At 50.5% G+C, this 26,485-nt stretch overlaps 1 protein-coding gene across 5 annotated transcripts in view; it reads right to left on the reverse strand.

Moving 5' to 3' along the window:
• The window catches only part of ASAP1 (ArfGAP with SH3 domain, ankyrin repeat and PH domain 1), a 337,055-nt gene extending 312,146 nt beyond the window's left edge, over positions 1–24,909 (reverse strand). The window contains exon 1 of one of the 5 annotated variants that reach the window (XM_079112364.1): positions 24,584–24,909. The gene's annotated coding sequence lies outside the window, so the exon portion shown is untranslated. Of the gene's footprint in view, positions 1–16,655; positions 17,737–24,583 lie in introns of those variants that run through there. The other 4 variants (XM_079112361.1, XM_079112365.1, XM_079112363.1 and 1 more) reach the window with 4 other exon arrangements.
• Positions 24,910–26,485: the final 1,576 nt, after the last annotated feature.

Raw genomic sequence — 26,485 nt, forward strand, 5'->3', positions numbered from 1 at the left:
TTTGGAAAGGACCCATGCTGCAGAACCAGAACTAATGTCTTGTTGGATTATAAACTCATGACTGTGACTACTTTTCTTTGTTCCTCCTCCCGGAGGTACTGGGCCGGATAGAGGCTGAGCAGAGTGATCCTAGGTCACTTATGTGGAGACCTCTCAGTGTACAGAAGCCAGGCACAGAGACACTGTAGGATGAACAGTTGAGTGATACAATCTGGGTGTGAACACCTCACAGGACCTGCCTTGCAAACACTTATTAAGTGCCTATTGCATGCTATTTTCCATTCACTGAAGCTTTCCACAATGAGAATCATCTATCACAAAGCATACCCATTCATTCATTAGTTTATTTGAAAAATCATTTATTAAATTAAATGTTGAGGATATAATGATTAACAAAAGAGACAGTCTTTGCTTAAGGAATCAGATTTAACCCAAATAAACTCACGGTGATGAGATACAGGCGAAGTTCAGGTGCCACAGGATCCTGCATACTACAGGTGCTTAGTGAACCCTCAGCATTTAAAAATTTACATCTTGAGAATTTGGAGAATCTTAGAATAAGTGAATGCCAAGAAAAAGCCTTGGGGACTGGAGAGACAATCTTTGGACAAGTGAGAGCCACAGGCTGGGCGGCAGGCAATCGCTCCTCACACCAGCAGGGGCAGGCCCCACTCGGTCTGCACCACCATAGCAACCCAGGGAGGAAGTGCGAGTGCGCAAGGTGAAATCCTGAGCGACCTGGCCTGGCTGGGCAGCCCTGTTAACAGCCTGGTCCACATCCTTTCCAACTCTGTGTGTTCACCACCGGTGTGCACGCTGGGGGCAGGGCCATCTGCGTTCACTGTGTAGGAGGAGGGAGCGACAGGCAGCACCAGGAGGAGAGCATGTGGAGCAGAGACTGCCACACAGACTCTGCCCTGCGACTGCTGTGTGGTCTCCAGTGTGGCCACTTCTCTGAGACTCTGTGCTCCTCTGGAAGATGCTGCTGGCAGCAGACTCCGCTGGTGCTTTGCATCCTGCCTGGAAATGCACAGGTCCCACACTAAGCTACACCTGCCAATCTCTGCTCTCAGCTGCCAAGGGGTCGGCAGGGGTAGCAGGGCACTAATGCTCCCAGGTGCAGCCCTCACACAGGCTGGGTGGTAACAACGCAGAGAAGCCCTGGCGGAATGCGGCCTGTCTGCCGGTGGGACGCCCTCCACTGGCTGCCTTCTCTCTGCCTCGCCCTCAGGCCTCCGCCCGTTTCCTCGGATCACTTTCCCAACAGTCTAGTGCTCACCACTTTCCACAGGGCTGTCTTTGGGGGAACCCGCCCCAAGATGGGGTGATGGTACTTTGGATGCAGTATTGCTGGGAAAGAAAAAAGAGGTGGTGTAAGTCTGAGAAGTGCCAGCACAGGGCACATGTGGGATGAACGACAGCCACTAGGGTGACAATGACAACCCCAACTAGCAAGGACACTGCAGCCCTGGGTCCTGACTCAGCAGCCTGTTAGCAAGGCCATCAGCATGGACGCGTTTCATGTCGCCGGACGCCCTGTCGGTGTCCACTGAGCACCGCCCCAGTCACTGCCAGTCAAAGAGGATATGATCAAGGCCTGGGAGTCACCTTCCAGGAGCAATAGCCTGGCATCTGGCCTCCACGTGTCCAAGGACTAGAGCCCTGGGCTGGAGGACACAGGAGGACTGACCCCCCTGCAGGCCGCCTCATTGCTGAGTGCTTCCTGGTCCCACACGGGCCCCCGTGGTGGTGCAGCCCCTCCGCCACTGGCACCACACTGAGTCCTCAGAGTCCTGAGAAAGCAGCTATTCCTCCTTTTACCTGAGGACAAAGCAGCCCTAACAGACTAAGTAACATTTTTTTAAAATAAAGCTATCATTGTTACTATGCATACCAGACACTGCATAAGCAATAACTTCTGTAATCTCCTAACCACCTAGGAGACAGGAATGACTATGGTTCCTTCCATCTCACAGAGGAAGGAATGGGTTAAGACATGGATGAGCATCTTGCTAGTGTTCTTAGAAATAATGAACGGAAACTAGATCTAATCACAAAGTCCCTCCTTTCTTTAAAATCCCACCAGCCTTTCCAAGTAGGGGCACCCTTGGCAGAAAGGTCTCTGCTGTATGTTTCCCCCAGTGTTAGAACTAAAAAAAGACCTTTAACAAGTTAACCACCCCAGCCAGCCTCGTTCATTCCTAGCTCCCAGGAGTGGGTCCAATCAGCAACCGCCACCCAGCAAGGCAACTTGACTGCACTCTGAGACTGCCTCATTTCCTCCGTTATGTGATGGCTGTATTTCCACATTTTAGCACGTCTAAAATAGAACGTGTCTCCCTATCAATGGAATTCTGCTTCTGTTTTCTTTCCCAACACTCTTAGGATCTCCATAATGCATTTTGTATTCAAAGGCATCTCAGAATCCAAAGAAGTAAAGCATGTCTAAGCAACATTCAAACATCATCTGGTGGAAGCCCAGCACAGTCCTCAGAGGACTATAAATTTGAGGAATGCGAAGCCTAAATCCTCTCTTTGGGTCTCCCAAAGATGCCTTCAAAGCACACCTGGCCCTGCGTGAGGTTTCACCCACAGTCCCCTTCTATCTGTGGCTCAGAAATCCCAGGCCTGGAATCCCTGCATATTTGCATCTCTAATAAGAAAGGAAGTGAATTCCTTTTTTTAGTCCAGCGATAACATCATCTAATGAGTAGTCATTATACTGTAAAATGTGACCTAGATAGGACAGTAGCTTCTGTTTTGCCAGGTTCATTCATTCCCGCATGCATTCATTCCTAAGGCAACTCCACAGACGCTCAGGAGGGGCCAAGGTGAGTTGAGCACCTTCATCTGGTGCAAGGGACATAGGCAAATCAATTTGCTGATATCTGCAAAGACAGGCTGCTACAAAGTAGAGAAATAATGCAGAGGACCGGGCAGGGTGGGGACCGGGCAGGGTGGCATCACTGGGGAGGGGACAGTAGCAGCTGATTTTGAAGATGAACAGGCAGAGACCAGACCGAAAGGGCAGGAAGAAGGAGCCCTGAGTGAACAGGCATTAAGACCTCACACAGGGCAAATGTTTGCTGTTTCGTCTGCTATATCCAAGGCACAGCAAGGATACCTCCAGAAGCATAAGAAGATAAATGTGTGCTATTTCAAGTGACTCAGTCAGTGCTTCTATCAAAAAGCATGTTACCACCCATGCAGATGTGCAGATTTGCATTTGGGAGGTCCTGGCCCTGAAGGGCACAGTGAAGCAGAAGGAAAAGGACAAGGCATTGGAATCAGGTGACTAGGGTTTAAGTCCTGACTCCTCCCCTAACCAGGCCTGAGCAGGCCACCTCACCTCTTGGAACCTCAGTTTTCTCATCTGGAAAACTGGCATAATCAAAGTAGCCTCAGGGTCCTGCAGTGAGTTAGACCTTGTGATTTCTATCTGGAAAGAGAGGGAACTCTGCTTCTCTTGCCATTTCCTTGGGCCTCTAAGTCTCAAACTGTTGCAACGTTTGCTTCCCTGGAACAAACCAAAGTATAATCATCTTATTTAACAATGAAGTTTTCTTTCTTCTATGATAATACATCAGAATGTTCTACTTCAAGGGTGGAAATAGTGTTCTGTTCACTTTCTGTAGCTTTTAGAATGTCTGGTGCAGAGCAGGTGCTCAACAAATACCTTGGTGCCAGAATACATTATCTGACTCAGATAAAAACAAACCAGGGAAACAGTAGGACAACTTCCTCATGAGCAGGCAAAAGGAAAAACTGGGGATGCCTTTCATACTTCAGGGAACTATTCATGAGACCTAAAACTGGCCCTCTCCCTCCTCCTCCCGGGGTGGGACAGGAAGCCCTGTGACACTTCCAGCCCTACCCTGAGGAAGCCCTGTGACCTGGGACACCACTGCTGGGCAGTTCCAACCCTCGAACTTCTTTCTGAAAATTCATCTGTTTCTTAGAAACGTTACCTCGTGTCAATGTGGAAGGACCAGCCAATCTCTACAAGACTTCTTTTCAAAATGGAGTTCCCCTAGAACCTAGATGCTTTCCTTTTCATGACTTTAAAAATACTTTTTGTTGTAGATGGACACGATACCTTTATTTTATTTATTTATTCATGTAGTGCTGAGGATCGAACTCACACATGCTGGGCAAGCGCTCTGCCACTGAGCTACAGCCCCAGCCCCTTAGTGATGTTTTAAATATTTTCTATTTGCTATTTTTCTCCAAGTGCAGTGGGAGGCGACACCGAGGCAGGATGCTGAGCCTGAGGCGAGCCACGGACTCACTGTGGCTTCGAGGTCACTCCCTGTTCCACTCAGCATCACGGCCACTGGCATGTGAGTGGCTGAGAGCAGGTGCCCATCAGAATGGAAGGCCCTTGGGAAGTTACTCAGGCAGGCACAAGAGAACTGCAAGCAGAGCCACCCTACATTCACCCTCTTCTTCTCTGGGGAAGATTTTGGGGAACGGGAAACCCTGTAGCTGGCGCAGTGCCTGGCCCAGTAAACCCGTGGTGATTGGATGAATGAAGGCCTAAACAGCCTCCTGCCCAGGCTTCCAGGAACCTTCCATTTCCCATCAGAGTCCCCAGGTGCCGAAAGGTTGACACTATCAAGTCAGTGCCAGGGGTCCTTGGCAAGCCTCTGGCTTGGCACCCATCTCCAGTGGGGGCTGCACCCTGACCACCTGCCACCTTCTGGAGCCTTGTGGAACCAAAGTTCTTAGAAGCCAACCAAGTCTCCCCACCTCTTCACCCTCTTCCTCCCAAATGTCAAAGAACCATGAGGAGCTAGTCTGAGGTAGGTGAGCGAGGGCCCCAAAGGGTAGGACATTTGGCTTTGGCTTCTATCTGATGGCTGGTTCCCTGGGGCCTCAGGTGCCACAGCAGTCAAACAAGAATCATAAAACCCACAACTTCAGGGAGGTTTCCTGGGGACAGAGAGAGCATCAGAGATTCCCTTTCTTGTATTAAGGCAGCCTGACCTTATGGGCCTCTTTTCTCTGTTAAAACACACGAAATCTTGAATGACTACAACCCAGTGGGTCAATAAACAGCCAAAATGGAGGAAAGCGAGGGGAAGGGGCCCGGGTCAAAACAAAGGCCTCAGCTCCCAGGACACACACCCGTGTGCAGTTGAACACATGCCCACACACGCTCAGGCTTGCAGAAGTGCAAGAGAAGGTGTGCAGCGTGGCCCAGAGAAAGGAGGCTGGCTGGTTTCCAGATGCCCCTCCAGGGACCCTGACAAAGGACATCATGTGCTGGGTCGGGACATTCCAGGGTCAGCCTGTTTCCTCTGTGGCAGCAGTTTCCTTGGCTCGTTCTGACCGGGGAGCTGGGGCGGGAAGAGCAGTCCTCCTGCACGGGAGGACTGCTGTGGAGAGCAGTTGGCTGCAGGACACGATGAGGGCCCACGCTGGGCGCAGCCACGCCCAGACTTCTCAGGAGGCAGAAAACGAGATGAACAGAAGGCAGGTGGGATGCAGGCCGATGAAACTGAGAAGAAGGAAGGACAGAACTGCAGGCCTGGCTGGACTTAGGGACTCCAGGATGTGGTCAGAGTGATTCTCCACCTGTGGGCTCTGCGCTCCTGGAGGGATTCAATAGAACCAAGGTAAGGAGAGCAGACTGAGTCTGGTCTTGCCTGTCGGGGAGGGGGATCTTGCTAGATCCCCCAAGCTGGTCTCAAACTCCAGGGCTCCAGAGATCCCCCCACCCCCCGACCCCCGTCTCAGCCTCCTGAATAGCTGAGACTCCGGGCCCAGACCTGGCTCAGAGTTATTTTTACAAGTCTTTTCCTCTGGTTAACAACAGCTTTATCTAGATGTAATGGAGATACCATACAATCCATCCATTTAAAAGTGCACATTTCAGGGGTTTTCGATATAATTCAGAGTTATGCAACCATCACTATGATTTTAGAATACTTTTATCACCTCCAAAAGAATCCCCATACCCTCTCCGTTCTACCCTCTACCACCCCTGGCAAAATAACAGGGTTACTTCCTCCCTCCATAGATTGACCCATTCTGGGCATTTCATGTATGCAAATGGAATCATATGATAGGTGTTTTATTTTTTCACTTATTCTTTTGTAGCACAGACTTCAAAAAGGCCCCTTTTGCCAAGTCCCGGTTGAACTCAGTCTCCAAGGCTCTCCATTACTGTGGAAAGGTCCATGCCTTCCTCGAGGTGGGCCAGGACGGACAGGCTGGAATCTCCTGAGGAGTATCGAGGAGTGCAGAGCTGGGGCTGGGCCACTGCCCCACAGGCCTGACCAACGGCAGGCCCTGCAGCGAGGGTGCAGAGGCTTCTGGAGGCCTGGGTCCTGCCTACAATGCCTCACCCTAAGTGGGGCATGGTGGGGCAGAAAAGGCCTGGCCTGTGTGCACTCACACTTCCGGGGAAGTGGCACTGTGGGTTTCTGACCAGCAGCAGCTTTCTCTCCCCTGATTTCACTGCGATTTCCTCGCCTCCCACAAAGTGCATGTTCCCGCACGCCCAGCTCTGCGCCCAATGGGCTCAAAACCTCCCCGTCACCTCCAGTGATTCCTTTAGAAGGGGAATGTGACCCAGCGTAGGGCACGGAGGCACGAGGCTGGAGGTTTCTGGGAAAGTTCCTTCTCGATGGTGTAGAAGTTTCTGAAAGATGGTTTCTCGCTCTCTTTCTCTGGGTGTTGTGACAAAGGTGCAGTAGCCAGTCTCAATACCCAGAGAGGCCACCACACCAGGACAGACCCAAAGAACCCCAAGAAAACAGAGCCAGCACTCCTAGAGCAGAGCTGAGTCCAAATCCTGTCACACTCCACTTATCCTGTCTTCACCCCACTCTGCACCCCAACTGACCCAAGGGACCAAGGCGAGGGCTCCCCAACCCTCTGGCTTTAGCAGGGAGCCAGGAGGAGATGGCAGGGAGGGTAAGCGTCCACTCTTCTACCCCACAGACTCTCTCTGGAGGTTACTGCAAACTTGCCCTCAGCCCCAGTCCCAGCTCTGGCCAGGCCCCTCCAGAAGTCCTTGCTGTCTCCAGGTTCCAGGGACCATTCTCTCCCTGACCCTCAAAACTGGCATGACATGGGCACCCCTGGACAATACTCCAGCCCTGGGGCCTCCCTACCCCTGCCCATACCTTCACCAAGATCTCACGTAGCCAACAAGCACATGAGAAGCTACTCAAAGGCGTGATCCGCTAGGGAATGCTATCACACCAGAGTGGCACACTGCTTCACTCCCAGGGGGTCACCACCACCAAGAAAACGGCCCAACGACATGAAAAGTGGTGGACTGAGACAGCCACCATTACCCTGTGTACATGGATGATTACACGAATGGTGTGAATCTACATTGTGCACAACCATAGAAATGAAAAGATGTACCCCTACATTTGTGTACAATGAATCAAAATGCAGCCTGTAAAAAATTAAAAAGAATTTAAAAACTGAATAAATAAAATGCAGATATAATTAAAAAACAAACAAGTATTGGCAAGGATGTGGAAAAACTGGGGTCCTCACATATTGCGGGTGGGAATGTAAAATGGTTTGGCCACTCTGGAAAATTTTAGCAGTTCATCAGAAAGTTAAGTATAATTACCAGACGACCCAATAATTCTACCCCCAGGTATATACCCCGAAGAACAGAAAACGTGTATTTAAATAAGTACGTGTACACGAATGCTCACAGCAGCACTCCTCATAATAGCAGGTGGAAAGAACCCAGAGCCCATCAGCTGGTGAATGGATAAATGCAGGCTCTGTGCACAGTGGAATTATTCGGCTATGAAAGGAATGAGACTCTGATACATCCCATGCCATGGATGAACCCCCAAAGCACTGTGCTTAAACATGCTAAGTGAAAGCCAGGCCCCAAAATCTGACACATATGAAAGACCCAGAATAGGTCAATCCATAGGGCTGAAAGCAGGCGGGTGGCTACCACAGGCTGGGAGTGCTGCGATGAGGAGGGACCGCTTACTGGGGGCAGGGTTCCCTCTTAGGGTGATGAGAACCTCTGAGAACTCAACAAGAGATGATAATTGCACAACACTGTGAATGTACTCCACGCCACTGAATTATACACTTCTAAATGGCTTATGTCAATTTCACCTCAAGATTTTTTAAAAAAGAAATAAATCTATGAAATCCTCCTTGAGTTATCCTGATCATAGGTTTCCTACCCGAACAACAGCTGACCCCACCCCACCTGCAGACCCGCAACTGTGTGTCAGTGCACTGCCTCGCTGTTTCCTGAAAGCCAGTCTTGCTCCTTGAGGCTGGAAGCTTCCTAACTGACATTGCCACTTTACCATCTACCCACTGGGTGACCTCAGACAAGGGTCTCAGCTTCTCTGAGCCTTAGTTTCCACAACTGCAAAACAAGGCTAATAAGACCAACTTCATTAGGTTGGTTTAGGATTACTATGCCAGCTATGTAGGAGAATTAGAGAGTGCATTTAAAACATTCTCTGGAGCTCAAAAGTCACTTCATCCAATTCTTTTAACACCAAGTTATGGCTCCCTTGGTAGCACAGTGATATCCACCTGGTAAACTGGTATCAGGCTCACATGGGGAACATGTGGTGTGGTAGGAAGGCTCTGACACCAGAATGCCATAGCCCAGACTTCAGCTCTGTCCCTTAGCCATGTGGACTCCAAAATCCCTTCTCTGTGATTCAGTTTACTCAGCTATGAAACAGGAATAATTATAAGTGAGGATTAAGTTTAAAGCCCCAGCATGGTTCTTGGTGCACCACAAGTGTGTGACCCGTGTTAGCTGCTATGATCCTCACTACAGAGCATAAGTACAGGGTACTGGTGCAACAGAGTTCAAGGTTGCTTCGTCCTCTGCCTCCCTCCTCCTCCCTTCCTACCAACAACTGCACTTAGAGGGCTCTGCATTCACCAAGTGCATAATAAATACAATCAAAGTGTCTCAAGTTGGAAGGGATTTTATCTTTCTCTAGACCAAGGTGTGGCAAACTATGGCCTTGGTCAAAAATGTCATTTACCAGGAGTTTTGCTTCTCCAAACCAAACATCCCTATTTCTTCAACCAAGCTACACGTGATAGGGTTTCGAGGCCTACTCACTACCTATGGAAGACACTGCTAGCTGTTCCCCAAAATTGTTTCCTCATCTTCCTGGGCATGCAGCCAGGTGACATTTCCCAGACTCCCTTGCAGCTGGGTGTGACCATGTGTCAGAGTTCTAGCCAGGAATGAGGGTGGAAATGTTATCAGCCACTCAAAGGCCCGACTTTTGAGAAGTGGGTGTGCCTTCTCTGGTTCTGTCCCCCTCTGCCTGTGGATGCAGACAATGACAAAGTTCTGGGTGGAGTAGGATTCCAAACGATGGAAGAGGCCCAGGTCTGAGTGTGACAGTGGCATTCAGAAATGCCCATTTTAGACTTTCATGAGAGTAAAAAAGAAACATCTCTCGTGCATGAGCCATTAAATGTGTGGGGACCATTTGTAACTGCAGCTATTTTCACTGTATTCTAACTAAGACTCCACCCTTGCCTCCATATGAAATTTCTACTGAGCTAAATTATACAAGGTTTCATAAATTCACCCCCCAAAATCGAAAACTGAATACCTACTACATCCCAAACCCCATACTAGATTCTGTGTATCTTGAATAAAATTATAACAGTATCTGCTCTTAGGAAACCACAAAATAGTAAAAGTATAAACAAATAGTAAGGCATAAACATAACAAGACATAGGGATGTGACCACTGCCTTGAGAAAGGCCTTCTTCACCGGACTGAGGGAGGGCACAGCAGAGGGAGGCGGCTCTGCCCGGGACTGGCTGGTGGGAATGGCTCCCAGGAGGGGGGACCCCAGCTCTGCAGAAGGGCTCCTCGGGTAGACCAAGGCTGCAGGCACTCAGGGCAGGGGGCCCAGCCTGAAGCCGAGGGGAGTGTGAGGGGAGGGAGCACCTGCAGGGGAGAGGAGGGAGGGGAGGAGGGGAGAGGACAGGAGAATGGAGTGGAAGCTGAGGAGGAACAGGGAGCCAGACCTGGGCAGGCACCTGTGATGGTCCAGCAGCATGTAACTGTGGCCACGTAGAAAAATCAGTACGACGTGAACTAGTGCCTTCCAGACCAGGCCTGGCTTCCTGATTCCTTGATATGAAGGCGAAGTTTGGAGGAGCTGATCTCCCAGCACTTCTGGCTCCTGCTGGCTGACCTGGCTTTTCTTACGCAGGGTGTTTTCCGTTCCTCTGATCTTCTCTACTGCTACTCCTAAATTCCACCCAGTCTCACTCACTGTCTTCTGAAACAGGCATTTCCCCTGGGATCTCTGTCCCACGTCCTTCCCCTGTGTCCACAACACTCTCTCCCAGGAGGCAGCCTCTTGCAGGGGATTCACACCAGCCCTGAAGCAGGGTTGGCAGCTGATGACAAGTCCCAAAAGGTGGCCTGGAGCCCAGAAAAGAGAAAGAGGCTTGTAGTCGCAGGTGCCAAGTTCAAGTCCCAGCTGCTACCTGTTCTCTGTAGAACCCTAAGAAAGTCAGTAGGAGGCCACAGCCCGGTTACTTCAGAGCTGCTTCTATTTTCTTCATAAGGAATAATAATGACAGTTGGAAACAACCTCAATGTCCCTCTGCCAAATCTCCCACATCTCACAGATGAGGAAACTGAGACCCTCAGAGGCTGAGGAAGCAGCTGCAGTCAAAGCTGATGGCAAAGTCAGGCCTAGAACCAAGTCTGTAACATGCAAGCAGTCCGTGATAGAGCTAAATGGCCCCAACTCGCTTAGGGCAGACGACAACCATTATTATGCTCCGTATTTATACCACATGCTAAAAAATATGTTTTAAATTTAAAATGCAAATAAAAACATCTTTAGCCTATCAGCTATACAAAGATGAATGCAACTGATAATACCCAAGGCTGGCATGGATTTTTAAAAATTGGTAAACTTTTCTGAGAGCAGTCTAATGGTAAATATGACACTTAAATATGTGCCTACCCTTTGACCCAGCAATTCCACTCCTAAGCATTTGTCAAAAGTAAATATTCAGATATGCATGAAAAGGCAAAACTGAAACAAAGGACGTGTCCATCAAAAAGGGCAGTTAAACAAGTCATGGTATCTTCATGGCTATTAACAATGGCCACAAGCGTCTATATTTAGTCACATGAAAAGAGGGCCCTAATGTATTAGGAGAAAAAATAAGGTTATTAAAAAGAATGTGTAAGATGAGAAAACTGTTTGCAGAAACAGTGCATCTCTGCATTTATCTGCACAGGCAGACCACAGTGGTCTCAGTGGCTGGGTAAATACGGTGACCACTGTCTTCCTCTTTTCCTGTTCTTTTCTGAATTTTGTTTTAAGCACGCATACTTACATTTGGAGAGAAAACAGAAACTGTGCAGGAAGTAGATTGCCTAGGCTGGGGGAGCGGCTGGGGAAATGGGGTGACTGGATGGGGTTTCTTTTCAGGGTGACAAGAATGTTCTAAAAGTGACTACAGAGATGGCTCCACAACACTGGGCACTGAAGCCACGGAATTCTGCAATTTAAATGGGCAAATTATATACCATGTGAATTATATCTCAATAAAGCTGTTACCAAAAATCAAATTTAAAGATTGATAAAAAAGAGACTGTAGCAAGGTACAGTGGTGCATGCTTGGAATTCCAGCAACTCAGGAGGCTGAGGCAGGAGGATCACAAGTTCAAGACCTGCCTCAGCAACTTGGTGAAGCCCCAAGTAACTTAGTGAGACCCTGACTCAAAATGAAAAAATAAAAAGGGCTGGGGATGTGGCTCAATGGTTAAGCACTCCTGGGTTCAATCCTCAGTACCAAAAAAAAAAAACAGGTGGGGGGGTGGAGAACACTGTAATAGGCCCTAAGGTTTATTTAAAAAAAAAAAAAAATTAAGTGTGCACTAGCCGGGAATGGGAGAGCTGCCTCTGCTCTCACGTGGCTAGCAGCCGTGCATCCTCTGGTTTATGTGGCCAAACACAGCCAAACAGAACTTCTGGAGACACGGCCCAGGTCTCCAGCCCAGGGGCACCCACATTCCCCGCCTGTCAGTCCAGCAGCACTTCTCTCCTGTCAAGTCTCCCTGCATGCCTCTGCCCGCATGGTTGAGCCTAGGAGAGTCCTCCATGCTTCCAGGGCCTTTGAGCAGGGCTGGCTCAGATCCCAAGCCTCTCTCTATTTGCTCTTCCTTCAAGGCTCAGGGGCCACCTTGTAGCTTGTGGTTTTAACAATTTAATCTTCTCAGTGACATGCTGGGATCAGAACCCACAGTGGCCAGACCCATGCCCTTCTCAGCAGGTGATGAAAGGGAACAGGTGCATTCATTCCTTCACAAAAGCACTTCCTGCACACCCAGCAGGGGGCAGGCACTGAGCCAGCACTGTGCTTACAGGAGAGAGTGAAGCAAAGTTTGTCTGGAGGAGCTTGGGACCGGCAGAGGAAGAGGCAGGCGATGACACATGAGCAAGCAGGTATGTTGGTAAGGTCCAAATCCTATCCCAGGGGTCAGGAAATGAGAGGCTGCACATCCACATAACACACAATAAGAATGGTCCCCATCACTCCAAGCTCTGGGCTAAACCCTAAAGATTCCTAAGAAGACACAGTCCTGCCCTCCAGGAGCTCCGACTAGCAGACTTGATGCATAGCATCTCCAGAGTCTGCCCATCACCCAGGGACAGCACAGGGAAACTGGCCCAGCTTGCTGAAGGTTTGGGTAAATTGAGGGAGAAGGAGAAAATTCACAAATTCAGAATTCCATCACCCCACCGCCTCCAGTGCTCCCACCTCGGCCTTTTGCCTAAAAGACTGGAACAACCTCCCAACTACCTTCCGGCTTCGACTCTTAGGACCCTCCACCCGTTCTCTACACAGCAGTGGGATCCTGACTGAAAAATAATAAGTAAGCCAAGATCATAATACTCCTTTGCTCAAATCCCTCCAACAGCTTCCTTTCTCCTTTTAGAGTAAAATCCAAAAAGTCCTCAAAATGTCAGCAAAGCCAGGTCCAGTGGCACACACCTGAAATACCAGTAGCTCAGGAGGCTGAGACAGGAGGACCACAAGTTCAAAGCCAGCCTCAGTAACTTAGCAAGGCCCTAAGCAATTTAGCAAGATCCTGTCTCAAAAATTTGTCAATTTACATCACCCCCCAGCCTCAGCTCTCCATCTTCCTTAGCAAATTTTTCTACAGAAGCTTCTTTCATCATCTCATATGCCAGTCATTTCCTATTTGTTTGAGTCTGTTTCTCACCACCAGAATGCAAATCCGTGAGGACAGGACCTTTTTTCTATTATGGTCACAAAAGTTGCCCATCCCTTGGAATACGCCTACTGTGCAACAGAAACTCAAATATGTACCTATGTGTGGAACAAATACTGAAGCTTGAGCTGGGGTGGCTGGGAGGAGGATGGGTGGGTCGGCGTCACTGGGCAGAACAGAGCAGAGCAGGAGTGGGGTGGGAAGGGGCACTGCAGCTAACCAGGCAAAGGGAGAGCTTGGCTGCTCTGCCCAGGGGCTACTTGCAAGCATCCAGAGCAGAGGAGTGCTGCTTTTCCTCTTCTCACCTGCTTTTCTGTGACATTTTCTGTAACTGGAGAGCAACAGGGACTTAAGAGTCCCTCTCCAATAAGAGTAACTGAGGCCTCCTGGACGTGCCAGCTTCTCACCCTCCGGCAGGGACCCAGGCCCTCTTGATATCAACACTGCGTTTGTTCCCATCAAGTGCTGGCCTGTTCAATTCCAACACGCTCTTTCTGCCTCTGATAATAAGGCTTCACGAGCACTGAGAGGCACCTGTCCAGAGCCCAGTGTCTGGACAGGGTCAAGGGGACAACAGCCGCCTTCTACTCAGGCCTCTCTGGTGCCTCGTACTTGCCCTGTGAGCTCTCATTTCAAGTTCCAGTGGATGTCAGCAGCACAGGTGACTGGAACTGAGCCTCAGAGAAAGGACACAACGTGAGAGACAGATCCAGATTCCCACCTGGGACGGAGCCATGGCCAGGTCTGCCCTCTGTCTACCACACCACGTTGTCCTGAGACACGAAAGACTCAGGCTGTTACTTTCCCATCCTTCAGAATGGTCACGAGCAGGTCACAAGTCCCTTCACCTTCCTTCAGTGTCCATCTCACCCTCTAGACTGGGAATACTGATATCCATATCCTGCTCCTGGAACAGACTAGGAAGTCCTCAAATAAATGCCACTGGAGAGGCGTCAGGGAGACAGAACCTGGAGGGCTGTTCACACCAGTGCTGGCTGAATGGGTGCCACAAGGCTGGCTGCAGCCTCTATACGCGGGGTCATCTTCTTGGCCAGGGTTCAGGCCAGAGGCCAGATCATTATCACCATCACTGCCACGGTCACCATTGTCATAGCAGTTTGCTAGGTCTACCATAACAGCACCAAAAATTGGGTGGCTTAATACAATAGAAACTTATGCCCTCACATTCGAGAGCCTAGAATTCCAAAACCAAGATGTCACAGGGCCACGCTCTCTGATGCTTTGAGGGACGCTCCCTCCTCGCCTCTTCCAGGCTGTGGATGCCAGCAATCCAGACTTTAGATGTGTCACTCCAGCCACATGGCCATCTTCTCCTGTGTCCAAACTTCCCTTTCCATCAGGACAACAGTTGAACTGGGTTGGGGGTCTAACCCATGACCCTATGTTCATTTTACTTCTGCTGGAGAAGTCTTATTTCTAAATAAGGACACAATCTGAGGTTTTGGGCATGGCACCTTCAAGATGCATTTTTGGCAGGACGTGACTCAACCCCTAAGCAGTCACCATCCCAGGACAGCTAGCGTGTCCACTGCCCAGCTCCCACGTGCCAGGCACCATACTCCTGCTCTCCAGGCATCACCTCAACCAGCTCTCTCCACAGCCCTAAAAGCAGAAGTCTTTTCCTCTCCATCTGATGGGCAACAAAAGTGAGGCTCAGAGAGTCTGGAACTTGCCCAAGGTCAGGTAATAGCTAATGAAAGGCCATGTGGACTCACACGAGTCCAGAGCCAAACTCTTGGCTGACCATCTACACCAACAAAGTTTTCCTCCTGAAGATGTGATCACTCTGCAGACTCTAATCCTGGGGCCACACGATTACCATCTGCAGACGCTCAACACTGTTTCCTTCTTCAAACTGAAAGTTTAAAATACCATCACTGAACTCAACTTACCCCAACCAGCTCTCAGCTTGTTCCAGGATGGGAAAACCCCACACATTCGCGTTATGCCATTAAGACTCTTCCAGAAAAATGAATTTTAAAGAGTAATGCATGTCTACTTTACTAATTCAAGTGGCCCTGCTCATGCAAACTCTTGAATTCATGGTGCTTTATAACATTACCTGCACAGCCTGCACCCTGCTTCAGGATGATACAACCCAGAGCCCAGGCAACCTGCCCAGTAGGTGATTCCTGATTGCCCAGGAAGTTGCAGGGTGGCCAACGGGAAGAGCACTGGGCTTGGAGTCAGAAAGCCTGGAAGCCCCATCATGTCTTCTCTTTCCTCCTCTACATGAACTAACCTGAGTGCCTAGGCCCAACTCCTCCTTGTCCTCCTTATGGACAATTTGAAGGAGTTTTTCAAATGTAGCAAAAATCAGATTTTCCAACTTTAAGCTAAGGAGGAATAAAGGAATCATTTATTCATCAAAGATGAATTAAGCATCTGGTCTACCACAGGGTCAGCACTTTGCTAAGTGGATATTAAGGATGCACCAAGATGAAAGAGCCTGCAGAAACCATGTTGGGGGGCCAGGGGAGAGGAAGAATGGAGGGAGGAATAAACAGGTACTTTGACCATCTCTCAGCAAGTTGGTTCATCCCCATTTCACAGCCTGAGAAATGGAGTGCAGCAGTTAGGTGACATGCTGAACAAGCAAGCAGAGGGCCAGGGTTGACCTGCGGTGAGTGACCGGGTGGGCCAGCTGCTTTGCTCCCCACCTGCCCACCTGGGCATGGAAGAGGCGGAAGCTTGTTATGCAGGAAGGTGACCCCACCTGAAGTTTTAAGGAGTTTCCTCTAGCAGTAGGTTGGAAGGTGGACTGAGGGGAGGGCAGAGAGTTGGGAAAGGGCTAGAAGTTGCCTGAAGAATGGACAGAAGAGGCTGGGCTGGAGATGCTGGAGTAGAGTAATTCAGACTGGTTTGCTTTGGAGAAAAGAGCAACAAAGAAAGGCATTGACTGACAGATGTGAAGAAAAGTTCTCTCTTCTGGAGGCTCAGATCCAGGAAGGAAGGACACCAGGAAAACCCTGTCAGAGCACCACTTCCTGTCCCCCATACACAGGAACCAAATAGCTGAAGTCATGGGAGGGGAAGATAAGAAAGAAGAGGACACAGACTTGCCTTTTCCCCGTCCTACTTCCGCTGAGGCAGGAACAGCACTCTACGGGAGTCAGAGACTGGTAGGGCCAGGAGACCTAGGAGGCCACAGTCTGTGAGACAGAGCCCTCATTCAGCCTTAATAACAAGCCAGAAAGTTCAATGTCATGGCTCTCCCTCCTCCTCACACCATCATCCAGTCAACCCCCAGACCAGCCAATCCTGCATCTCCCTCTCCACCTTCCCCTCCACAGAGTATGAGTCAGATTTTTGTCACTAAAACAAAATACCTGACATAGCCCACTTATGAAGAAAAAGAGGTTCATTAAAGCTCACAATTTTGGAGGTTCAAGGGCATCAGCTCCGTTCTGCTGAGGGCTCCATGGCAGATGGTGGCCAGCAGTGTGGGGAGGGCATACCAGAGCAAGCAGTCACATCTTGTGTCAGGAAGCAGAGAGAACTGGGTGGGACCGGCTTGCTCCCTTCATAACAACTCTCTTGGGAGAACTTAAGAGGTTCCAGAGCTTCCTTCCTGGAGCACATGCTCAAAGGACCTAAGGACTTCCCAATAGAGTCCCCTCTTTGTGGTCCCACCACTACCCAATAGTGTCACCTTGGGGACCAAATCTCCCAAACATGAACCTTTGGGGGGACAAATGACATCACATCCAATCAGAGCAGAGTGCAATCTGCAAATACCCCACACCTCCACCCTGCTGCTGCTCTATTTTAGGTCTGAGGAAGTCACTGTCCAAGGAGAGGAAACTTGCTAAAGGCTATTACGGGAAGGTCTATAAACGACCTGCTGTTTGCTTTTCTAGATCAGGAGCTCTGTGATAGTCAGGGACAGGAAATCACAGGGACAACTACCTTCCAGAGAAACCCCCAGTGCTGTTTTATTTCAGCTAGCAGTTTTAGTTTTCACCTTGAATAAGCGTTTTCCTAGACCTCCCAGCAAAGAACCAGCACATTCCTACCACAAGGACTTGGACGTAGCTCTTCTCAGTCTTGAGCACCCATCCCCGTGGCTGCCTATGGAAATCCTGCCCTGGGCTCCCCAGTTTTCTCTGACCACACTGCTGGGATAACTCCCTACTCCCTGAACACCCGGGGCTGCTCCTGGGTAGTTCTTCCATGGAGAGGACTCACATCAATCCAAAATAACCAACAGCTACCTTTCTCTTCTGCTCAACTGCAAGGTATTGGAGAGCATGGACTTTGATTTTTTCATCTCCCTATCCTAAGTGTTTGGCACACGGTAAGACATGCAGGGAGTTTGTGCAGTGAAAACTCTCTTCGCTGAATTAGCTTTTCCATGCTTCTTCTCTCTATTGATCATGCAAACGAGAGCTCTGATCTCATTTTGGAACACACTAACTTTGTTTGCTACCAATTACATGCCAGGCACTCACTTAGCTACTTTCCTTATATATTGTTTTATTTGACGCCTTTAAAAAAAAAAAAAAAGTGAGACGTGTTTCACTGTTTACAAAAGAGCAAACTGAAGCTCCGGGTGGCTAAGAGAAAAGCTAATGATAGAGCCTCCCAAAGCCACACAAGGAATTAGGGCATGAAATTCACATTTGAGTCTTCAGAGGCAATACTGCACCAGCGTCAAGAGTGTGGATACTGAACTCAGACCACCTCGCTTTAAACTCTTGTCACTTAGCAGCCACATAACCTTGGGGAGAGTTAGGTTGTGTGTATCCCGGTTTGCTGGCATTTAAAACAGGGGCAAACACCACACCTGTTTGACGAGTCACGGTGGGGAATGGATGAGTTCACAGAGGGAAACTGCTCAGGGCAGTGCCTGACACATACGGACACACAGGAAACATTAGCTATCATTATTGATGGCAGGCCCGGCGGTTCTCCCGTAGTGACTGATGAACGCTCTCCATCCACCAAATCTCCTTAGGCAAGAAAGAGTGAGCTGGCCAAAGAACAGTCCACCAGAGAGAGCATGAGAACTGCTGTCCGGAGGAGCAGCTCGGGGAACAGAAGGTCAAAGGTCATGAAGGCTACGAATGCGTAATTCCACCCACTCTCCGCAGCAGCTCAGCCCTCATTGGCATGATGCCAGGGGGACTCACAGGGGAAAGAACATCACAAGAGCCAGAAGCGGGCTCAGCTCCCCCGTACCCAGCTACTGGCCATACACCAGAGAATAGCCCCTTTGCTAGAACAAGTTTGAGAACTCCAAACCCTTGCAGTTATTCCCTGAAAACCCAGGTCCTACAGAGGGTGTCTCCAAAGCAACACGCTCACTGGAGACACCTTGTCCCAGTGTCCTTGCAGATAAGAAAGACCCATTTCCCTCTGAGAGTCCCAGTGTCCCACACCCACCTCACGGCAGCCTGGCTGGGAGGATGAACTGGGAGAGAGCTATCATGGCCTTAGGGCAGATGAGGAAATGAGGTGCAGGACTGCAACGCAAGGTCACACAACTAGTCACCGTCATCCCTAGACTAGAACTCAGAACTTCTGAGTCTCGATTCAGTGCCATTTTTTTATTATCTTATTATGTCCTTTGAATCAGCATCTGTCTTCCTGGACTACATAAATGTCCTTCCCTCCTTCAGAAACATTTATTGTCTCTCTGCCAGGCACAGCACTAGACACAGGGCTTCAAAGATGAACTGGCTCACGCTGGCCCCTGTGCTGCTGCAGCAGCCTCCGGTAGCAAGCGGGCACAGGCACGCTCAGGAAGGGCTTCTGTCTGAGTCCCGCCTTCTATTGCCAGTGTTCTCATATATATCCTGGTTCTTTTCCCAAAATGGCAATTCTTACATTTTTATGAATGTTCTTTCTTTTCCTGTCTCTAAAAGAAGGCTGAATGGATTAAGCTGCCTGGCTCTAACTTGGTGCCTCCTGGAAGGAAAGGGAAAGTGAGACCTCTGTACAAAGCCAGGACTCACAGGGTCAGCTCTTTGAAAAGAGGCCCGACGGGACGGTTCCTCCCATCAGTCCAGAGAAATGGCAAGGAGGCTGGGCTCTGCCTCTGAGTCTGAGAGGAGGAGAGGCCCTGGAGTAAATGTGGAAAATTTGAGGTGTGGGTGTAGACCTCTCTAACACGGAGGACCCAGGAAACCCTCAGGACCTCTGCGGAAGCACGAAACTGCTCAGCAGAGACACCTCTGCTCTCCAGGGCAGTTGGGACTCTCGTGGGCATGGAGCATCATGTCCCCGAACCAGAAGTCACCACGAATGAGAGAAGCAGCTCCCCTAGGATGAACGCCACAAGACACTCTGGAAGGGAGTGTCAGTATGTTTAAAACGAAGACGAAAGTCTGGAACAGAAACCAAAGAAGAGCACCCAAGGATTAAAGGCTGGGCTGATCTGAAAGAGAACCAAAGAGAATTTCTAGAAGTAGAATGGATAGGCATTAAAATTTAAAAACCCAACAAGGGAAAAGTCAGCAACATGGCCAAACAACCTGCACCTGACTCAGCCTCTGCTCGGTGCCTGCCCCTTGCCAGGCACCCTGCTGGGCACAGGTGGATGAAGGAATAACCTAGAGTCTCAGCCCCGATCCCGCAGCCCCCTTCAATGTGTCCGTCTCACAGGCAAGGCCACCAGTGAGCAAATGCATTTCCCTGCAAGATCACTGTCACAACTGGTACCAACTGACATTATCCTCCCGCTGGGCCCTTTCCTGACTCCATCTCAGGGGAGCTGATAAGGTCAGTGCAGAGGAGAAGGAAAGGCGGGTCAGCAGTAAAGACCAGAATCTTCCGGTGCCCTCAGGCCATCCCATCTCCACCTAGTCACGGAACTCAGGGAGAACAACTCTGAATGATGAGTTGAGCACAACTCTGTACATTCCTGCCCCAAAGGAGACTTAACACTACAACGAAACAGGCCCACAGTAATTGTCACACACCGATGGTTTTGTGAAGACGAAGCCATGACCAAAAAGTCACCATCGGCTTTGAAGAGGGAAGCGGGAGCACCCCAGAACCACGGGCAGGCATGTCACGTCACCCTCCGCCCCATTCTGCCCACGCCCTACAGCCTGCTTCCACAGAACTCCCGCCGCAGCTGGGGAAGTACCGACAGACACGCTTCTTCATCCCAAACCAGACTCCAACTGGGGCCTTGCAGCACAAGGTCGCGCTGGCTGTTCTGTTTTTCTGACTCTGTGCACCTCTGCTCTTCCTGAGTTAGGGTAGGCGGAAAAAGAGGAAACGCCAGAAATACTACAAGAGGCGCATGGTTTGTGGCATTTCCAAGGGACGGGAACTGGAGGGGCTGGCAGGGGAACCCCAGGCAGTAAATGACCTTGTCTCTCTGCAAGCCCACATGCTAGAGGCCACAGAGCCAATGTGGCTCTCCAAATGCTTCAAGTCTCCAGAAACTGTTTCCCAGGAGCATCAGAGACAGAAATCCATTTTCTCTAAATAACTGAGACTTCAGAAATCTGGTCTTAATTACCCCTTTGCAGCAACGTGGCTACACAAAGCACCATGGCCACTCCCTCACCCTCAGAGTGCAGGGCCGCCCTACCAAGCGCCACCAGCAAGACAGGCCCTCAGTTATTTTCCCCCTAAGGACTTTGATAGATCAGTCTCATGGAATCACACACTCTCTAATCTCTCTTGTGGCCAGTAGCCTGTTTGGGAACAGGGCTGGCTTAGGTTAGGACAATCTAACTATGGCTTTGGAACCAAGATTTTAGCTGTACAAAAAGCACAACTGTTGGGCTTCACACTGTGCCAGGAAACGAACCACCAGCAGACTTTAAATGAGAAAACAACCCCCTACCCTGCCCATCCCTCCCTGGGAGAGTATGTGAGGGCAGGTGAGCTGCTGCAGAATTTTCACCATTGATAAATTCAATTTACCCATGAGCCAGAGTGAGACGAGATAGTGTCCTGGGTGAAAGTGAACAACTGGGCCTGCGTCTGAAGAACGACCAGGGCGGTGAATCCTCAACTCCAACTCCCCACGGAAAACCTGGTACACAGAGCTCTGGAAGAATCCACTAGGTTAGGAGCCTCTCCCTGGAAGCCCCATAGCACCTTCCTTTACCAGACACCCCAAGATGTCCACATTGGAATCCCCAAGACCTGTGAATGTGTCCAATTACCTGGCGAAGGGGCACTACGATAGAAGATGGAATTAAGTTTGCCAGTCAGTTAACCTTAACACAGAGTGAGCTGCCTGGATTATACAGGTGTCCAGTGCAATCACTTAAAGGTAGAAGAGGGAACAAAGGGAGAACCAAGGGCCAGCAGCATGAGGAAGACTGAGAGAGAAGTGCTGGCTTTGAGAACGAGCCAAAGCGTTTAGGAGGTCTCGAAAAGCTGGAAGAGACAAGCAGTGGGCTCTCCCTAGAGCTTCCAGAGGAGCTGCCCTGCCAACACCTTGGTTTTAGACCAGTGAGACCTATTTCAGACTTTCCAGACTACAAGAGAATCTATCTTGCACTGCCTCTGTACTTGATGGGGGGAGGGGATCTTCCAGATGAGACCTGGCACCATCTCCAACTTACCTGGGCCTTTCTCCTCATCTCTCCCTTACACTGTGGCCCCATGACTTCCCTTACCACCTGGAGTACCTGGAGCTCTTCCTGGCAAAGAAGACTTTGCACATTCTGATCCTCTGCCTGGAACACCTCTCCTCCCCACAACCTCTCTACCTAGCTAGTTGCTGCTTCATGTTCCAACCTCAGGCCAGGCTTTCCCTGGCAAACTCAGAACCCACATGTGTCCCCATCCTCCACTTTTGTCTTTGGTCTGTTGTCTTAATAACAAATATCACCACAACCTTTTATTTCTTGGAAGTTATTTACTTTTCCCCAGTTCCTTATCTCCTCTGGTGGAATGCAAGGATGGGTGGGGCCAGGTCCACCTGGCTCATCACTGCATCACCAGGACTTCACCCAGGTGCTCAATATGGGGTCATTGAACTGATTAAATGAAAAAGTGTGCGGCTGACATTGAACAATGATGCTGGAAATAGGCGGCCTTGGGAACAGGGTCCTATTCATCTTTGCACAACTGGCATCTCACAGAGGAGCCACTTAGCAAATGTTTACTGGGTGCACAAAAGAATGACTCAATTCCAGACAAATCTGAGAAGCGCTGTCCTTTCAGGGTAAGGCTCCCAAAGATCTTTCTTCTCCTTCTTGGGACTCCGTAAAGGTAAGAAGCGCAGGATACAAAGCCAGTGCGCCATAGGTGCTGTCACTAACGTCGTTGGTCACTCTATTATCAGCAGTGAAGCCACTGCTAATGTGGACACTATTTGTGCAGCCCATACCAGATACAGCAATGGAGAGACAGTGAGAAGAAATGGAGAGAAAAGTGATAAGAGGAGAGGAGGATCCAAACACAACTGAAAACTCAGGAGGGAAAGTGCAGGAACGACAGCGTTCCAGGTCACCTGGGTTCCTTTCTTTCTCGGAGACTGTGGCCACCTGGGTGTGCATGTGGAGCAGCCAGCCTGAGGTGTGTCCCCAGGAGAGAGGACTCCATTTGAATGCACACATTCATCTTTGGGCCTGCAAGGCTCACACTAATTTTGAAAATCTGGCTCACTGTGGCTGGTGAGGACTGGGGAGGTGTAGAGAATTTCAATTTCCTTCACCAAATGGCAAGCTTGCGAAAAAAGTCCTTTCTTTTCAACATTATCACATACTAAAAATGAAAAACCAGTCATTCAGAGCTCTGATGAACAGAAAACGAGGTGGGCTGCTTAGCCCACAAGAAACAGGGGGGCTGAAAATCGAGTCTACTGATCATCACGCGGTACATGATGTGCTAAGATACTGCCCTTTTTTGGATTTTGGAGTTTCTATTTTTCACAAAAGAATGGATTGGTGAAAAAGTAATTCCCTATATAAAATGCCACCCATTTCAGATTTCAGATCCATTTGGTAGCTTAACAGTAGAGGTTAGGTAATTTTTTTAACTCACTATCTCAAAATATGTACTTTGAGATAACTGCCTATCTCAAAAAATAGCAGTAATAAAAGATAAGACAGAACGAGAGAAGTCACTCAAGTGGAGAAGGCTATAATGTAAGAAGACAAGTTTGCAGATCTGTTTCATGGCTGGCAGATCGTAATCTGACATGTCCCAGGACCAGTGGCCTGAGAGTTGAAAGACTTGTAAACTATTCCTGACCATAAGAACCTTGGGCAAGTCAGGCACCTCTCTGGACCTCATCCATGTAACAAAAAGGAGTGGAAACAGTTGTTCTCTAAGATCTTTTTCTTTCTAAAGTGTTGACTGAGTAACCCAAAAGATCTGCATCTTCTCAGTGGCTCTCCAACTACGAAACAGAAAACTCTTGGACTGCAGGTTTCAACGGAGGTAAGACTAGCCTAAAATTGAATCCCGTGGTTCACAGTCCCAAAGCATTACTCAGCAATCCATGTCCCGCTATCATCCCAGAATCAATTAGACCAAGACAACCTGACCGAGTAGATGGAGAAACAAGTGGGAGAAGGTTCTTGGTCTTTCTGATTAGTACAGGTAAGGCTGAGGTCGAGGTTGGCTAGTCTCCCCGCGCTAGTGGAAAAATAAATTATTAAAGGAAACTTCTTTGGGAATGGCCCAAGCTGAACTCTCAGGATGTATTAAATCGCAGAAAACCGGACATAAGGGAGTTTCTTTATTCTTTTAAACTTCTTGTTGCTCTCAGAAAACGCAGCAGGTCCCAAAAGGATACAAGCGGAAAACACACGCCACTTCCCTGGTCTTCCCGTGAGCAAACACTGAGCCAAATTTGCCCCCTTCCTTGTCTCTTTTGCTTTAAGCAAGTGGCCTGGGGCCTGCCTTGCAGCGCCATATCCAGGCAGGGCCGGGGGCTGGGGGCTGGGGGCCGGGGGCCGGGGGCCGGGGGCCGCGGGCGGCGGGGAACTTTCCTCAGCGCGCCAGCAGACAATGCCGGCCGGCGCCCGCGCCTCCGCGCGAGGAGAGGGCCCCGCCGGCGCTGTCCCGGCCTCTCGCGGGAGGGGACCGCTGCGCCACCCCGGCGGCCCCCGCCCCCACCCGGCGCCTCCGCGGAGCAGGGGCCGCCAGGCGCGCTGCCCGGCCGCGCTCGGAGCTGGGGGCGCGGAGTCACTGGGCGGCCTCGCCCGGCCCGGCGGAGCCTTGCGCGCGCCCCGCACGCTCCCCAGACTTGGGCCGGCGTCCTGCCCGCGGAGAGGGGCATCCCACCCGGAACGGAGCTCGCGTCCCGCACCTCTCCCCGCGGAGGGCCGGGCGGAGGGCGCCAGCCAGCGAGGACGACCCCGCGCGGCCCCGCAACTCACCGGGACCGGGCGGGCCGCTGGGCATTATTCCATCACGGGCTCGGCGCCGGCTCCCGGCGGCGGCGCAGACGCCCGCGCCCCGGCACCCCTGGGCCCCGCCGCGGCGGCTCTCGGGTCGGAAACCGGACTGCGGCCGGGAACAGCGGGCTGGCGGGAGGCGCGGGCCGGTGCCCGAGCGCGGAGTGCCGGCCCGCGGCGGCGGCGAGGCCAGGCGAGGCGCGGGAGCCGAGCGCGGCGCAGGAAGGGGCGGGCGACCATGTGCCGGGGGGAGGAGGCCGGCGACGCGAGCTGCTCGCACGATCCCGCTCGGCGCGGAGGGCGCGGGTTTCAGGAAATCCAAACACTTCGACAGGAAATCGGAATCCTGACTAAGCATTCCCGGCCCGGCAGCCGCTCCGCGCCGGGGGCTCCCGCCGCGCTTAACCCTTGGCCGGCCGGCGCCGTGGCGGGGGCGCGGCGCGCTGGTCACCCGCGGGGACAGGCCGGTCTCGGACACCCGCTGGGGCCTGGCGTCCTTGCCGTGGGCCCCACACCCCCGCCGCCCTGCCTCCTCGCCTGGAGGTGGGAAGGGTGGGATTTATTCACAGAAAATCCTTGGCCTTGCGGGGGGCCTAAGGCCGGCCACCGGGGAAGGACCTGGGCCCCTCTGCTGCCCTGCAGAGGATGGACCTGCACGCTCCTGGACGGTTTCCCCTATTTTCATTAAAAGAAGTGGCTTCACCTCGCTGACGGGTTTCTCTGCTTTCTCTGCTCAGTTCCTTATTTTTGCAGGGTGCCTGAGGCAGGACTTTTGGGGCCAGGATAGTGCCCTAATATAGCATGGATAGTATAGTGTGCACTTTGATCTCTGACCTGGGTTGGAATATGGCCTTTGCCTTTTTTCTACCTGTGAGACCTCTCGAGTAAATCACTTAACTTCGGTTTCCTGAGCTTAGGTTTTCTCACATCTGAAATGGGCAATAGTTAATACTGCCTTAATAGGTTTGATCTGGAAACCAAATCAGGGACTGGCACATTAGAAACACTCAAATAAATGGTAGCCATGCTTGTCCTTATTGCCGTTAAGAGACATCAGAGAAAGGAGAATTTTAGCTTGTGGGGTGTGTGTTGTGCATACCTGTGCCTGTTTACAAAGCCAGGGACAGTAGTCTTTCCTTAGAATACCATTTCCCTGCTAATCACTGGATGATCACTTTTCTCTGCAGTGTTTTACAAAGTGCTTTCTGCAGAGGAAAAGGTTGGTGGCTGCAGCAGACCCCCTTCTGGTGAAATCTGAAACTCAGCAAACCTCACTGAATTTGGAATTTTGTTCTTAACCTGAGGGTCGGTACCTTGAGGAAGGGGTATTAATAAGTCTTGAGGTGCTTTACAGAGTTTGGGAAAACCAAAGTCAGTCCCAGATTGGGCGGCCAGCAGGAGTGATTCATTGTGGTTTCCCACGGAAATGCCACATTTGGGGGGTTTCTAACCTGGAGGATGCAGCTTGGTGGTTTTGCTCTAAGTGTTTCAGATTCCTTTGAAACCCACACTTTGAAGAGGGAACAACATGCTGATGAATGAAAACTGAAATGAACACTCAGAACAGAAAGTTGGGTACCAGTTCTTCTCCGAGTAAAGAATAGACATTAGCTTTAGACCCAGATTTATTTCCTTTCTGAAGACTCTCTTTCAGTGGTCAGAAGTGATAGGACAAGCTCCAGGCTGGGCACTAGGAGCTCAGGGTCCTGCCTCAGGCCATTTGCAGTCACTGTTTCCTCCATCTGGAAGAATCTTTGGGAGGTTATTCTTGGCAGGCAGCTCATAACCCAGAAGTCAGCTTCTCAGAGAAGCTTTTCCCAACCATTTGATCTTGTCTCTGGCTCCTACACCCCCATCTCCACCTCTCCACACTTCTCATATCCT

Source organism: Sciurus vulgaris (genome assembly GCF_902686455.1).
Source record: "Sciurus vulgaris genome assembly, chromosome: 1".
NCBI classification, from domain to species: domain Eukaryota; kingdom Metazoa; phylum Chordata; class Mammalia; order Rodentia; family Sciuridae; genus Sciurus; species Sciurus vulgaris.